Raw genomic sequence first — 16,780 nt, 5'->3', positions numbered from 1 at the left:
CAATTTGAAAATATGTGTCAAGAACTTTAAAATGTGCCTATACTTTAATCTAGCACAAGCCTGAATCTCCTTGAAGACAGGGATCGTATTTTATTTATGTTTTGAATCACCAGCCCCAAGAACACTAATATGAAAGAAGAAAGTAGTAAATGATGAATAAGGAAACAAGCAAATAATTCCTCTTCTTGGACTCTATTTTAGGGAAATCAAGCAAAACCGGTACAAGGATTTAAACACAAAAATGTTTATTGCACCCAAAACGACAAACAACAAGGGATGCATTAAGTAAACTATAATAATATTAATGGCCGTTAAAAATAATGTTTACCAATAATTTAACTGACATGGGAAATGCTTATTACTATGTTAAATCAAAAATAAAAATATATACTATGTATGTTAATATGAATATATAATATATATTCATATACTAGGAGAAAATACACAAAAATATTTGTACTGGTCATTTCTGCATATATGGGTGTTTTTTAATACATTTCTGTTTCTTCCATATTTGCAACTTTCCAAAGCTAGTATGTGCTAATTTAAAAACCAGAACAACAACAACAAAGCCCTCATTAAAAAGTAATTGACAGGGACTTCCCTGGCGAGTCAGTGGTTAAGACTCCACGCTTCCACCGCATGGGGCACGGATTCGATCCCCCGTTGGAGAACTAAGATCCCGCATGACGCACGGCGCGTTCCAAAAAAAGAAAAGTAGTTGACAAGACAGCTGCTCTTCATAGCCGTATGATTTCAGGGTCACCATACAAAGAGATGCGTGCCCAGGTCTCACTGGAGATGACCCAGGTGGGGTGCTATTTTCAGAACAACTCCCAGGGACAAAGGGGTCCAGGGCAATGGATCAAAGTGGGAGGAAGGTTACTCAGGTATGCATGACATGTGTTCTGAAGTGGGAAGTCAGAATTTTAAAGGAACTGAATCCAGAATGAAATAAACAATAAAATAGGTCAGATCTAATAAAAGTCAAGGAATTATAAGAAGATAGAATCTTGTAGGTTCTACAGTGGAAGAAGGTATCATTTCTGAAAGAGGTCACTGTAGGCTAACGCGGTGGTGCCCCCAAAGGCAAACTCAACTCGTGGTCCGCTTTTCCATAGACTGAAATGACATACATGAGGGCTGGTGGGGGAGGGGTGTGTGTACATGTTGCTTGTCTGAAGGAAGGACGGAGATTTACTCCCTGGGGACATGGAAGAAGTCAAAGATGTGCCTTTGCTTTGGGGTAATTCTCTCCACCCCTACTGCACCTCCACACACCGGCCACAGCATGGTTTTGGCTGAGAGAGCACATACTTTTGCACAACCTGGTTCCCTAACCAGAACATTCTTCGTTCCCTTCTTCATCTAGTTAATTCCTGCTCAAACTCCAGACTCAGCACTGTTGTCACATCCCAGCCCTTCCTGAGCAGGCCAAATGCGTGGTGATGTGCCCTGTCATGTAGTTTACTGTCACAGAATTTGCCTCACTTGCAATTTACTTTTCTTTAGGATGACTTGATTAATGTCAGCCTCTTCTGAAGACTACAAATTCCATTGTATTCCTGGTGCCCAGTACACTGCCTAGAACACAAAAAACCTGCAACAAAAAATGAAAAATAAAAAAAGAATTTTGAATAAGTGAAGGTAGAAAAGAACCACTTTAAGTACAGGTGCACAGTTCCTTCATAGAAGATTCCAAGAGCAGTAATAGTGGCGGGTGGCCATCCTCGAGGAGCCAAGAGGCAGCAGGTGACAAGGCACTCCAAGAGAAAGAGAAGATGGAACTTTGGAGGCATCCCAGACTCCACAGAAAAATAACCAAGTGAGAGAAAGTACACCCATGTAGCAACTCAACCCCTGTGCATTAACAGTACACACAACCCAAGATCGCTGTTGGCAAAGCCTCTTGTTTCTATAATCAAATGAGTCCTGCCCATAGTGTGAAATGGAAATCAGACTTATCGTTGAGTGGATTCTGCTGCCTTCTTTTATTCACACTCCTTTACTTTACTCCCTTACTTTACTGCCCAGTGTCCCCATACTTTTTCTTCCCTTACACAAAACCCTAAGTTCTGGGGCATCTTATTCTGTCCTATGAAGAAATGGAATTTCTCAGGACCTTTGCACTGTATAGTAGGAGGCTCCAAGGACTAATCCCAGAAGTCCCATAAGGTAGTCAGATTCAGGAGTACTTGCCAGTTAGTTCTGCATCTGCCTATTCCATTGGAGCCAAGCTCCTCAAACATACACATTTTTGTGGGATTCTATAGGGACAGTTTCTGAAATCTTATCTTCTTGATTTTTGGTCCTTGAAAGAGAAAAAAATAAAAGAGGAGAAGAAGGATGAGAAGAAGTAAATAGTGAAATTGGCTAAATTGTGTTTTGCCCTGGCCAATCGCTAAATTAGTCACTAAGGATGGTTGTCATGGTGATGATGGTAATTATGATGAGGAAGGGGAGGATGAAGGGCAGGAGGTAAATGATAAAGACAACAGGTATCAATCTACAAACCTCACCATAGTGTTATCTCTAGGCTGCTTACCAGGTACTGCAGGCAAAGCCTTCATCAAAGCCTGAGTAAAAGGGTTATTATCATGACAAATCTCAGATGAAAATATTGAAACTGTCTTATTCAAAAAAACTACTATAGGGACTTCCTTTTCATTCTTGGGCAACATCACATGTTCTGATTTCAGGAATGCTCATGCCATCCATCCTGTTACCTGGAGCAAAACTCTGTCTTATGGATGCCTTTTCTAGGTTGGCTTCTATATTCCCTTCTATAACTGGATGCTGAACTTTTGGAAAACCACATGTAAGATTCAATTCATTTAGACAGGCATGTGAGTTTCTACTACCCAGACATAGGTTAAAACCGAAGCTGAACTTGTTGATATCTGCGGGTGTTTTTACCCTGTTTTAAGTTAAGCTTCAACTTGGACTTCATAAACCTGGTCACTGGGTACCTTTTAAGTCCTTCCACTGAAAACAAAAGATTCAACCTGGTTGAGGCAGCCTAACTAGCTTAACTAATACTTTCTTCTTGCATAATCTCTGATGTTTAAAACCCTATGGACAAATAACAGGAAATGAAAGAAATATGGGAAAAGCCCACAAAGGCAGTGGAATCCATGTCATAACTCAGGTCAGTGTTGGGCTCCAAACTCACTCCTTTGGAATGAAACAGAACACAGAATACAGAAAATTGGCTCCTTACCCTCCAAATTTATTTTGTTTTTATTGACTTGAATATAAAAGCCAAAGAAAGCAACCACCCAAATTTTTAACCTTGTGAATGTACATTGCACCAATTTTAGGTACTCTGCCTAATGTGCCAGTATCAATGGAGAAAAACAGTCATAAGAGGAAAAATGAAAACACATTAAAACATGAAAATATCTCCTTGCAAGCAATCTCTTAACTTAGTAGAAGCCACAACTTTATGGCTTTTTCAGCAGAGACAGCAGTGAATTTTTTAATTCTCTTTTTCCTCTGGGGCATTAAAGCCACGCTATAAAGCAGTAGGCTGTCGATCAGTCATGAAAAGCTTAATGAATGGTGACATAAATGACAAGAATATGATCTCTAGCCACTTTTTAAACCGTAGACTAATTTTTAATTCTCCAAACTCCTCGTAACAGAAAGAGCTTTCTGAAAAACAAGGGAAGAGTTAACATCTTAGAAAGAAGAGGGAATACTTGGTGTTGGCTTCCAATTCTCAATTTCGTCCAAGCGGAATATTGCATACAAATCTGTATTTGTGAGACAACCTCATCTACCAGTTAATCAAAGCCCTGGAAATTCAAGGAAACCTGTGTTTATGGAAATCTGGCATTTCTGTAAAGTTTTGAATGAGGGCTAAATAGAGCAGTTCATCTCATTTTGAAACTAATGATTCCTGCCAAGTGGTTTTCCAAAGCTGGGTCTTGCTGGCTCAGTCAGCATTTAGGAATTCATTTATGAGTTGGGTTAGTCGGAGACTCTGGAATTCAGATTTATGTCTGCAACTCACTAGTTTGGTCCTGATAGGTCTCTGAAAAGACATTGTAATCAATTAACCAAACCCAGACTTCAGGAAATTTTCATATCTCTAAAAGAAGTTCTGGTTTGGAACTCTGTCCACTTTCTGAATCAGCCCCCTTCCCCTTCCCTCTGTGCTAAAAACTGGGTCCTGCTGTGGACCACGTTCAGTTGTCTATGGTACTCTTTCCATAGCTCCCCCTCCATTCACAACAGCCCCACTGGGTGCTCTGGAATTCACCTCCCTTAACAGACCTGCCAGTGTTTTATAAAATGGCAGAATATATGTGTGGTTTGTCACCTCACACAGTTTCTGTTCTATCCTTCTGTTTTCTCGATGAAAGTTGCAAAAGCTCTGATAATTATTCATCCAATTTGTTTACAAGATTTATCTGCCCAGAAATGTTCCAGGAAATTAGAATATGAGTTTGGTGTGTGTGTGTGTGTGTGTGTGTGTGTGTTTCCCTCAGTCTTATAAACCCACACTTTACTTTTTTGAAAGGCGAGGAGCAAGCATTGAGCAGCCTTTCAATGTAACCATAAATTTACTACTTTTTAAAAAAATTCCCTTTGAAGAAGTCATCAAATAAATTAACAAAGCTGGAAATGTGCCTCTAGTTTGTGTTGGCTTTGAATTTTAGGGAGTGACTTAATAAACAAAAGTCAATGAATTCAAACAATCACAAAGTAATTTCAATGATTAATCAAGTGTTAAAACTAGTTTAATCTCTCCCGTTTTACAAACTCTATGTCACCCTGACTAAACTAATAGAGGAATAAGACACCCATCTGGAAATCTCATCTGAAATATTAGATTGGGAATCTAAAATTCAGCCAAATAGTGTGGCTTGTAGGGATATCCTGTCGGATAATAAATTGCATTAATCTTACTTAAATTTTCCATCTAAATCATGTCCTGAGGCCATATTACTCTGAGGAAACTACGCCTTACTTTAAATGCATTGTGCTACTGAAAACGATATTAAAAGAAGCGGGGGGGGGGGGGGGGGGGGGGGAGGAGAACTTTTCTTATTTTTTTTTCTCCTGACTGGTTTTTCTAACTTTAAAAGAAAATTCATGTGAAACTTTCTGACTCTTCTGGAAGAACCAATGCCAGCTCAACCCAGCACCAATAGGAAACAGTGTCAGTCACAGGGCACTTTCAGGAACTTTTCTGTGATTTATCTATTGCTTTCCTGTCTGTGAACTCTGAGCCATGGTGGCTTATGGCAAACTTTTTACGGGGGCAGGGTGAGGCGGGGAGATGCAGAAGAATATCCCTTACTTAGCCTCTTTTTGACTTTCATATATTCAGAACTGCAACCTAATGATTCCACTGTGGCCTCCTTATTCCTTTCATTGTTTAATAGCAAACATTTAAAACTGCTCAAATTTTTCAACTATTAAAAAATTGCCAGGAGGGGAAAAAATATCACTGTGGCTTTCCTAGAGCTGCAAGAAAGGATTCTGCTGGCACCGAAGCCCCTCCCGGCTCTGTGCCTCTATCCGCCACCTACTATGCTCTGTAAATATTAAGTGAACTAAAAAGTGTTAGAATAACGTTGACTCAGAGTTAAACCCACAAACCCTCGGAAATGCTGAGTCGTCTCTGCTGGTCCAGAGTGTCTGCTCAGTTAGCATTCGTGGTGAGAGGGGGTTCTTGGGGCAGAGCTCCACTATTTCCCCACACGTTGGAACACAGCCGAGCAGAGAAAATGGGTGCTGAACCATCTTAGGAACATTGCGGCCCACCAGGAGCGCAGCACTCCACGGCCCCTCCCGTCCACCTCCAGAGGGGTCCTGACAGCCCCCTCTAGGGCAGACACCACTATCATCACCTGCAGATGAGGAAGCAGAAGTTGTGAGAGGTTCCCTCCCTTGCCTGTCGTGACAGAAACACCAGGAAGGGATGGAGCCAGGATCGGCGCTGAAACTCCAGTTCTCTGTCAATCAAACTACTAGCGGGAGGAGTGAAGTCGAGCCACTTCCGTTCTTCCTTTACAGTAAATGCCACTGAGGCCCCTCAAACTGTCCAACCCCAGGGGAGCTGGAGGCAGCCCCATGAATTCAGCCATCAAAGCCAGAAATCTCACAGTGATCCCAGACTCCTTCCTCTCTCCATCCCGTCATGCTCTAACAATTCCAGCACCCTCAGAATTTTAAATGAAAAATGCTTTCTGTACCCATCACTCCTTTCCATTCTCACTGCCATCACCCTCGTCAAGTCCTCAGGACCTCCCACTAGGACAGTCTCTTAACTGTAAACAGCCAGCGCTTCTTCCTACCCTTCCTCACACTAAGCAGAGGGATGATTCTGGAATCCCACCACGCTAGTGCCCGTCTTCAAACCCCTCACAGGTTCTCATTACCCATAGATAAGCTCCTGCGATGGAAACACAGCCCATGCCTGTGGTCCCAGGTGTATCTCCCACACCCACACAACCTCTACTCAAAGCTGATGGTCCAGCAGTTCCAACTCAGCACGCAGCTTCGCAGATATCATGTGTGTTTCATGGGTGAGGGCTTCTCCTCAATCTACCCCTTCTACCTAGAAGAATTTTTCCCACTCTCTCCACTCCCCCAACCACACACAGACTTCTTTACTAGAATTCGTCCTATGCCTCCTCTAATACTCACCTGTGATCCTCCACAGCACCCCCTCTTCTCAAGGTCAAATTGGGTGCCACCCCTCTGCGCTTCCCTAGCCGCTGGGAACACCTCTAGCGCAGCGCTTTCCACTGCATATTGAAACAAGCCATTCACGGTCCATCTCTGACCAGACTGAGATCCTTCATGGCAGGACCACTTCTTACTCACCTTTGTCCTCCAATGCCAAGCCTACTGCCCTGCTGATAGCAAACGCATAGTAAACATCTGTTGAACAGAGCCCAGATTCTGCTTCTGTTTTAGTGTCTTACCTAAAACTCGTTAGTGATTCAGACAGATTGTAATGATTATTTTTTTTTTCCTGAGGGAATTTTAGCTGGCCTGCTTATCTAACAGTTTCATTTCCCTTCTGTATCCCACAACTCATGACTCCTTCCTCCTAACTTCCCAAATGACCCACCCCAGGCAAACTAGAACATTCTCTCAACTCCTTTCTGTTGACCATAACATTTAGTCCTTCCATTCACTAGTCCAGGGCTCATCTCCCTCAAAGCTTTCCCTGCTAACCTTGCCTATCTCACCACATCCCCGTACACACCAGCCATCCCAGTCACCCTTGAGCTCAGCTGTTTGGCTCTGTGCTTATTTCTAGGCTCCCGCCATTTGAGGGGTTGAGCACCTTCAGGGGCTTGTCCATTTCTCTGAGACTGTGTGCTCTGTGAAGACAGGGACCTCCATTCACCTGAGTCTCCTCACCCTGGAGAGCACAGGTTCACCCCACAATGACTAGGGCTGACTAGTCCAGAAAACACTGTGCTGTTTTGAGTCGCTGAAAACTCCTGGGTCTAGTGTGGCAAAGCTGTGTTCGATGTGAACGGTTTAATGTAGAGCTATTACAGACCACCAAACATAGAAGAAGCCGTCTGCTCAACTATCACACGGTCCTGCCAGGGGAGGATTACTCAGAGCCTACTGTCCATTTCTCTGTTTCAACAAGCTACTCTCATAACATTCTTTGAGGTCAGATGCTCCCACTGAAATGAATAATGGCATAGTTTATGATAAAGGGTGAACTGAAAAAAAGGTGGTGTCATTATTGCTGTAAGTACCCACAAAAGATGCTTATGATCACGCACAGACACAGCCACAAGCATACAACTCATTGCTAATAAACTCATTTATTTCCACATAAAGTTGCACAATGTTGTGCAATCCAGCAGAGGGCTGTGAAATGTCAGCAATTCAGACCGAGACGATTTGTCAACAAAACCAATCCATTTCACCAGCTTCAGCAAACTATTGCTGCAAGAATTGGCCTTTTTTTCTTTTCATAAAAGAAAATGTTTACACACAACCTTAAATAGAAAGCACAGATGCTCACCACCCCACAGACAAAGCAAACATAACAAGTTGAGGTAATATTCAAGGGAAACTTGAAGGTTGTGTGACGGAGAAGGAAGATGCCATTTTGTTGCCTGAGGTGTCCAGACCATCATTTTTTCTGGCACTAAAGGAAAACAAAAAGTGAAAGAAGAGCTAAAGAGAAAAATAAAAAAGGATTTCTCACTTATTACAATACTGTTTTATTTTTAAGAAATCTAAAATTTCTTTAATGTCCTACACACATTTATTGTGGGCTTACAATACACCAGACAGTGTGTTAGGTACTTGGCATGTAACAATGAATAAAACTGAGCTCACAGACGATTGGGAGAAAGAAACACAGACACAGCTCATGATAATACAAGATGACTGGTTATGACAGAGATATGTCATTGGAAATTATAAGCTTCGAGAAGAGGCATTTCTAGTTTGCCTCTGGCAGACATTTTACCCAAGCCACAGCCTGTCTGCCTAATTTATTTTTCTTACAATAGTCCTTGTAGATCTTGAAAGTAAATACCTGAAACTATTTGAGGGGAAAGCTATATATAGAGATATAGATATAGATATATATAGATATTTCTATGAAAAGCAAATTATTGCTGCCATGACTCAAAGAGAAACAAGGTCATTCAGAGGAAAGAGACCATGAAATAAAGCCAGAGAAATTCGGGAAATGAGAACACCCTAAGGGCTGTCATTTCACTTGTGGTAATGAGAATTCAAGAATCAATAGAGAAGCCATGTCAGAACTGACTGGAGCAAGTTCTGTGACAAGAAATGGAAGCAGCTTCTTGATTTGATTCTCTCTCTTCTCCCACATTTTTGTCTTTGCCCCCTACAATAACCTAGTGGTCTCAGGGCTACTCATAAGGGAAATTTTGCATTCTCTATCCTTCTTCGTTGGAGAGCCAAGGTCAGAAGGTGTAAGAGTCAGTATGACATGGACCCTGGAAGTTGACACCCAGGAAAGACCATAGCTAACTAAAACTGTCTGTGAGAAAAAGGAGTTGACTGTTCCAAGGAAAGGAGGAGCATGAACAAAAAGTCTTGGAGACCAAAATTAACAAAGTTTAAAAGACTTTCTAAGTTTGAATTAAGTCCATTAAAAGCAGAGTTCCTGTGGGGGGACAAGTGGAAATTAAAGTTGCTAAGTCAGATGGGGGCAGTCTAAGAAGAGTCCAGAAAGCCAGCCAAAGGGGTTTCAGCAAGTAGATTTTTGGTCCCCAATTCTAATAAAAACCAGTCTGCAGAGCTGATCAGACTGGCTGAGGAGATGATCAAATCTGGACATTCATATTTTTGAAAACTGGGCTGTGATCAAATGTAGTATTTTCCACTACAAGCCTAAGTAAAAACATTTATTTGCATTAAGTATTTTCTAATAAATGAGAAAGAGGATACCTAAGACCCAAGAAAACTGTTCAAGGTGCAAAGATGATTTTCCCAATGTTACTACTTCTTTCAGACATTTGAAGGACTGTGTCTGAAAATCTTGTGAGCCAGATATTTTTAGGATATTCTGTAACGGTCTATAACTTTTCCCTCCCAAGATTGCCCAGAACACTCTTTAACACTTTGCATTGCATCAGTGTCCTATTCAGACTGATGCAGTAACAGAGCCTTGTGGAGAAAATCTAGGAAGCAAATTCTTTTCTGCTCTGCCACTCACTGGCCACTTTGCCTAGAAAAGTCACCACCTCTCTGAATCAGCCTCCTTCTTTGCAAAACAAATGGGTTAAGCTAGTGATCATTCAAGTTTCTTCCAGATATAAAATGAACAGTGCCGCAGAAGATGGAACTCAGTCTTCCTGGCCCTCGATTATATTGCAGAAGTTACATTTTAATAAATCCTGCTATCAACATGTTTACTAGTCATGGATCTCTTGCACATAAAAATAGAGTGCAGACTGTGCCCTCAACAAATTTGGTCTTTTAAGCTTCCCAGATGTTTAAATTCCAAATAAACAGTAGTAGGTCCTTTGAAAATGACAGCAGAAAGTCATCACTCAAGGGGAAGAAGCTGAGCTTCCTAAACCACAGGCTGGGGAGAGAGAGCCTTTTTCAAATGGCTTGGGCGAGGCGGCCCCAGCCCAGACAGCCTGAGTGAGTCTGCCAAAGCTCTGCGCGCATATCCAAGGGCGATCAGGGCTGGATGCCGCCTAGAGAAGGTAGATAAGCTCAAGATATATGATCTGCTTTCCGGCCAAGAGCAATTTGCTTGACAGGCCTCCTGCTTATAAAATACGAAGGCATTCTTTTCAGTATTAAAAGTTTTGGTCTTTGTAAATAAGCTGTATCTGCAGTGAGAAAGGAGGAAAAAAATGAACAATTTGATTTTTAAAAGGGCTAGGCAGATGGTGAACATAGTTTATAAATTTCCCAACTGAAGGAAATTGAAATCAGTTGTAGTTTTCAGATTCTGGTTCTGGTATGTCCCTGTGAGGGGAATATTGATCTCTACAGGGATCAAAATAATCTGACTCTTAAAAATATACATAACAGGACTTCCCTGGTGGTGCAGTGGTTGAGAATCCGCCTGCCAATGCAGGGGACACGGGTTCGAGCCCTGGTCTGGGAAGATCCCACATGCCGCGGAGCAACTGGGCCCGTGAGCCACAACTACTGAGCTTGCGCATCTGGAGCCTGTGCTCCGCAATAAGAGAGGCCACGATAGTGAAAGGCCCGCGCACCGTGATGAAGAGTGGCCCCTGCTCGCCGCAACTAGAGAAAGCCCTACCACAGAAACGAAGACCCAACACAGCCAAAAAATTAATTAATTAATTAATTAATTTAAATATATATATATATATATATATATATATACATAACAATGTTCTAAAAGGCATTGATAATCCTACTCTTTCTTGATCCTCACAACAAGTCTACATTGTAAACAGGGAGGGTATTATTCCCATTTTACAGATGGGGAAACATGTTCAAAAATCTTCAGGGACATGGTTAAGCATTCACAGCTAATAACTATAAGTGAGCATTGACCCAAATTCAAATTGTTGATCCCCTTTCACAGTCCTCTGTGGCCCCTTCTATACCTCACCTTTTGGTTGTTCTTTTTGTATTGACTTGTAAGGTAAGTAATTTGGCTGTTATTCATATTAAAGTAATATGTTACTATGACAAATCTTCCCAAATTAATATACAAGCTTAACACACTTATAATCAAAATTCCAATAGAAAGTTTTTTCTAATGTATTTTTTATCCATTTTCAAGTATAATTTGTTAGATAGTATCCTTAAATTATGTTTATACACTGAACTAAAGATTAAACAGAATGAAGACTTAAATATTAAAAAATTAAAATCACAAGAATTAAAAGAAAATATAGGTAAATATTTATTCATTCTGAATGGTGAAGAACTTGCTAAGCTTAAATTCAATGGAAGGATTTACAAAGGGAAAATATGAAGATGATTTTAACAAACATGTTAATTTCCATATTATCACAAAAACTTGCTAATCAATATAAAAAGGTAAACTGGGAAAAGTACTTTCATCAAGTATGAGACAAATTATACATTCTCACTAGGTACAGAATTTTAAAACTCTAAGAAGTCATTACATAGGCAAAGGACATGAGCAGGTAATTCATAGAAAAGTAAATGCAAATGACCTGAATAAAAAATAGTTCAAACCATCTTAGCTTTTTCTGACATTTAGTTGAATTTTTCCATTTTCATCTGGTACAAGTATTATATATATGTGTGTCTCCAAGGTATGTGACACATAGGGTCAGATAGGGTCAGGGGTAGGCTGGAGCTGCTTACCTCTTTCCAACTCTGTGTTCAGCGGCATTACGCGGAGAGTTTGAAGTCAGCCACAGGGGAACGAACATACCCAGAAATCACCAAATGCTGCAAATTAAGGCTTTTTGTTCCAAAGAGTAGGCTTACCAGCACATCACTGCATAGTAGGCACTTAAAAATATTTGTTATATGAAAAATGAATTAATTAATAATTTGAATGTTTTTTATTGTCATTAATAATAGATCCCTTAGGAAAAAAAGGCAAACACCAGAGAAAGACTATCACATGTATTAGAACTTTCAAAACAAGCTGCTTGATATAAAAATTGGAGTTCTCTGAGGCAAAATTTGGGAAATATTAGAATCTAATTTCTTAATATTTTATTGAATGAGTGGACCAAACCATGCTCCTTTTGTATTTAGTTATCCAGGAAAGAAAGCCTAAAATATTTATGGATTCAAACCAATGGCCTATATGAAGGAAAAAATATACTACCTCTCTCCATATATATCTGTGATTGTATAACCCTTTGTCTCCATGGGGAATAAGTGAAGAACCACAAATATTTATCACTTTTTCTAGGTTCCTAAGAGTTCAAAAATTTGATCTCAGAGGATTACTTGTTAGGAGTAATATAAACTTTTTCTTTTGCAAAAAAAAAAAAAAGAAAGAAAAATCACTGCCAAATGATAGTTACTCAGGTTCCAGATGATTTGATGGTCAATCCCAGGGCAATAACTAACAAGTTACAATCCCTGCAGTGTGATGAAGTTTTGGCAGTCAAAATTGTACAGCAAGCTATAGTTTAATACAATTAATTAAAAACAAAGCATTATCAATCATTACCTAATAATTTGTTAATACATGTTTATATTGCCTCTGAAATAATAAGAAAATTCAAAGTGATCATATAAAGTGATTCTGTAATATTTCTGGGCAACAAAATAAAAGTTAAATAAGAAGTCCAAGCTCTTTTAAGGTTTTAGCATCACAAGACAGTACACATAAAATAAATCAACCATGCCACGGTCCAGGTGGCTAATGAGGTTGTCTGGGTCCAACCTCCTCACTCTTCAGCTGGTGCCCCTTGCACACATGGTGCAGATGTGTGCACTTCACACAGAGCAGCAGTGCAAGTCACTTAAACTCTTTGGGTCTTCGTTTCTATAAATCAGAATCACTGACCCCTCTCCAATTTATGTCAAGAACAATAACAACAATAATTGTTCCCAATAAACCAAGCACCTGCAATGTGTCCAATATGATGTTAAACTAATTTCTATAATGGTCATACATGATAACTATTATTTTCTTAATTTATACATGAAAATAACTAAAGTTCAGGAAAGTTTAATGATTTGTGCCAGGTCACATAACCAATAATTGTTGAAGGGATGATTCTGCCCTACTATTGCTTGACTCCAGCCAATGCAGCCTATAACTTACAAGGTCAGGAATGAATAAGACCAGGATTGAGAAAGCAATTTTATTTTATTTTTTAATTTTTTAAAAATTATTAGCACCTTTAATTATTATTTATTTATTTTTTGGGCTGTGTTGGGTCTTCGTTTCTGTGCTAGGGCTTCCCCTAGCTGCGGCAAGCGGGGGCCACTCTTCATCGCGGTGCGCGGGCCTCTCTTGTTGCGGAGCACAGGCGCCAGACGCGCAGGCTCAGTAGTTGTGGCTCACGGGCCCAGTTGCTCCGCGGCACGTGGGATCCTCCCAGACCAGGGCTCGAACCCGTGTCCCCTGCACTAGCAGGCAGACTCTCAACCACTGCGCCACCAGGGAAGCCCCGAGAAAGCAATTTTAAAATTACGAATTGCTCTGTAGTGTTTTCAATCATAAAGCATCCCTTGTTAATTACACAGGAAAAATGACTGTGTCCACAATATCGGTTGTTTTCTCTAATCTACTCAATCAGCTCCAGTCACTAGTTAATTTATTATCTGAGTAAAAAATAAGTCACAGAATCTAACTTTTCCTGATCTCAAACACGATCAAATGATAAACCTTATTGTGAATCCGAATGCCTGGTAGGGTTTGTTATGTGTTTACTAAGCATTTATGGAGTGTGCACTGAATCCCAGAGTGATTTCTGAATTGGTCTGACTTTCTATGAGAGCACTCAGCTCTAGTCAAATAGATTTGCAAACAGAAGGATCAATAATTTGAGTCCATGTGGTTCAGGTTCCCCAGCACACTAGTGAGTTTTAGTTTTTTTAATTGTGACATCTTAGCATTGAAACAACTTCCACTCTTAAAAGTCTATATATTAGATATTTTACTTTGAGAAATCTTGAAAACAGCAGTACAAAACCTACCCTATCATAAATGTGCACTTTCTTGCCAAGAACACACGATGGGAAAAGAATAGTCTCTCTAATAAATGGTGCCAGGAAAATTGATCTCCACATGGGGAAGAATGAAATTGGGCCCTTATCTCACACCACATACAAAAATCAAGTCAAAATGGGTTAAAGACTTAAATGTAAGACCTGTAAATGTAAAACTACTAGAAGAAAACATAAGGAAAAAACTTCTTGACATTGGTCTGGGCAAGGATTTTTGGCTTTGACCCCCAAAGTACAGGCAAAAAAAGCAAAAATAGACAAACAGGACTAAATCAAACTTAAAAACTTCTGCACAGCAAAGGAAACAACAGAGACAACCTAGAGAATGGGAGGAAATCTTTTTAAAACATATATGTGATAAGAGCTTAATATCCAGAATATATAAGGAACTCAAACAACTCAATGGCAAGAAAACAAATAACCTGATTTTAAAATGGGCAAAGGACCTGAATAAATATTTCTCAGAGGAAGACATTCGAATAGCCAACAAGTGCATGAAAAGGGGCTCAACGTCACTAATCATCAAGCACATGCAAATCGAAACCACAATGAGATATCACCTCACACCTGTTAGAATGGCTATCAGCAAAAAGATTTTTTTTTAGACAAGTGTTTGTGAGGATGTGGAGAAAAGGGAATCCTGTACACTGTTGGTGGGAATGTAAACTGGCATAGCAATTGTGAAAAACAGTATGGAGTTTCCTCAAAAAATAAAAAACATAGGACTACCATATGATCTAGCATTCTCACTTCTGGGTATACATCCAAAGGAAATGAAATAGGGATCTTAAAGAGATACAGTATCTGCACTCCCATGCTTACTGCAGCTTTATTCACAATAGTCAAGCTATGGAAACAACATAAGAGTCCATTGACAGATGACTAGAGAAAATGTGACATATAACAGACAAATGTGATACTGTACATATTTTCTCCTCAACTTAGGATGTGGTTACATCCCAATAAACCCATCGTAAGTTAAAAATATCATAATTCAAAAATACATTTAATACGCCTAACCTACCAAACATCATAGCTTAGCCTAGCCTTCCTTAAACATGTTCAGAGTTGGGCAAAATTGTGTAGCACAAAGTGTATTTTATAATAAAGTGTTAAATATCTCGTGTAATTTATTGAATAGTGTACTGAAAGTGAAAAACAGAATGGTTATATGGGAATAGAATGGTTGTATGGGTACAGAATGGTTGTAAATGTATCGGTTGTTTAATGATGGTGTGGCTGACTGGGGACATCACAGGAGATTATTGTACCTCATATCCTAGTCCAGGAAAAGATCAAAATTCAAATTCAAAGTATGGTTTCTACTAAATGCGTATCACTTTCATACCACTATAAAGTCGAAAAATCATAAGTCGAACAATCTTAAGTCAGGAACCGTCTATACACACACAAACACACACACAGAGGAATATTACTAAGCCTTAGGAAAAAAAGGCAATCCTGCCATTTGTGACAACATGGATGAAACTGGAGGACATTATGCTAAATGAAATAAGCTAGACACAGAAAGGCAAATATTGCATGGCCTCACTTATATGTGGACTCTTAGAAATTCATAGAAACAGAGAGTAGAATGGCAGTCACCAAGGGCTAAGGGTGGGGGAAATGGAGAAACGTTGATCAAAGGGTACAAATTTCAGTTGTACAGGATGAATAGGCTCTGGAGATCTAATATACAGCATGGTGACCATAGTTAATAATATTGTATTGTACACCTCAAATATGCTAACATAGCAGATCTTAATTGCTCTCAAAAAATAAAAAGGTAACTATAGGTGATGGATATGTTAATTAGCTTGATTGTGGTAATCATTCCACAATGCATACATATATCAAAACATCACATTGTACACCTTAAACATATACATTTTTATTAGTCAATTATACCTCGATAAATCTAGAAAAAATTGAATACTTCTTATGTACCATTCACTGTATTATGAATTTAATATATATTTTGACTAATCCTATAACAATCCTGCAAAAGCAATGATTAAATGTTAAGTATTGCTAAGAGTTAAAAATTATAGCATTTTCACACGTCAAAACAACAGCAGAGGGCTTCCCTGGTGGCGCAGTGGTTGAGAATCTGCCTGCCAATGCAGGGGACACGGGTTCGAGCCCTGGTCTGGGAAGATCCCACATGCCGCGGAGCGACTGAGCCCGTGAGCCACAATTACTGAGCCTGTGCGTCTGGAGCCTGTGCTCCGCAACAAGAGAGGCCGCGATAGTGAGAGGCCCGCGCACTGCAATGAAGAATGGCCCCCACTTGCCGCAACTGGAGAAAGCCCTCACACAGAAACGAAGACCCAACACAGCCATAAATACATAAATAAATAAATAAAATATTAAAAAAAAAAAAACAGCAGAGTAGGGAACCACAGGTGTACTAAAACTCTGGCTAATCAGCTAAAATGAAAAAAAATCTGAAAAAATACTGTGACCCACAGAAAAAATTTCATATTGCCCTGCCATGTTTCAATTCCCAGCTGACTGCATGAAAAGAGGTTTTCTCCAACCCCTACTCCCTACCCCATGCGCTGAATTTTGGTGCATTTTATCTGACTGCTTTTCACATATACCAGAAAAAAACAAACAACAAACCTTCCAAGAGGCTTCTATTTAT

General features: G+C 39.8%; 1 long non-coding RNA gene across 1 annotated transcript in view; it reads right to left on the bottom strand.

The window, feature by feature from the left end:
- LOC309644610 overlaps window positions 1–16,514 on the bottom strand; it is a 773,586-nt gene extending 757,072 nt beyond the window's left edge. The window contains exon 1 of the long non-coding RNA XR_014254517.1: window positions 13,438–16,514. This is a non-coding gene — a long non-coding RNA (uncharacterized lncRNA). The remainder of the gene's footprint in view (window positions 1–13,437) is intronic.
- Window positions 16,515–16,780: the final 266 nt, after the last annotated feature.

This window comes from Balaenoptera physalus (assembly GCF_965194825.1).
Source record: "Balaenoptera physalus genome assembly, chromosome: 1".
Classification (NCBI taxonomy): Eukaryota; Metazoa; Chordata; class Mammalia; order Artiodactyla; family Balaenopteridae; genus Balaenoptera; species Balaenoptera physalus.
The sequence above is the reverse complement of the archived record's forward strand: the minus strand, read 5'-3'. Positions and strand labels throughout refer to the sequence as shown.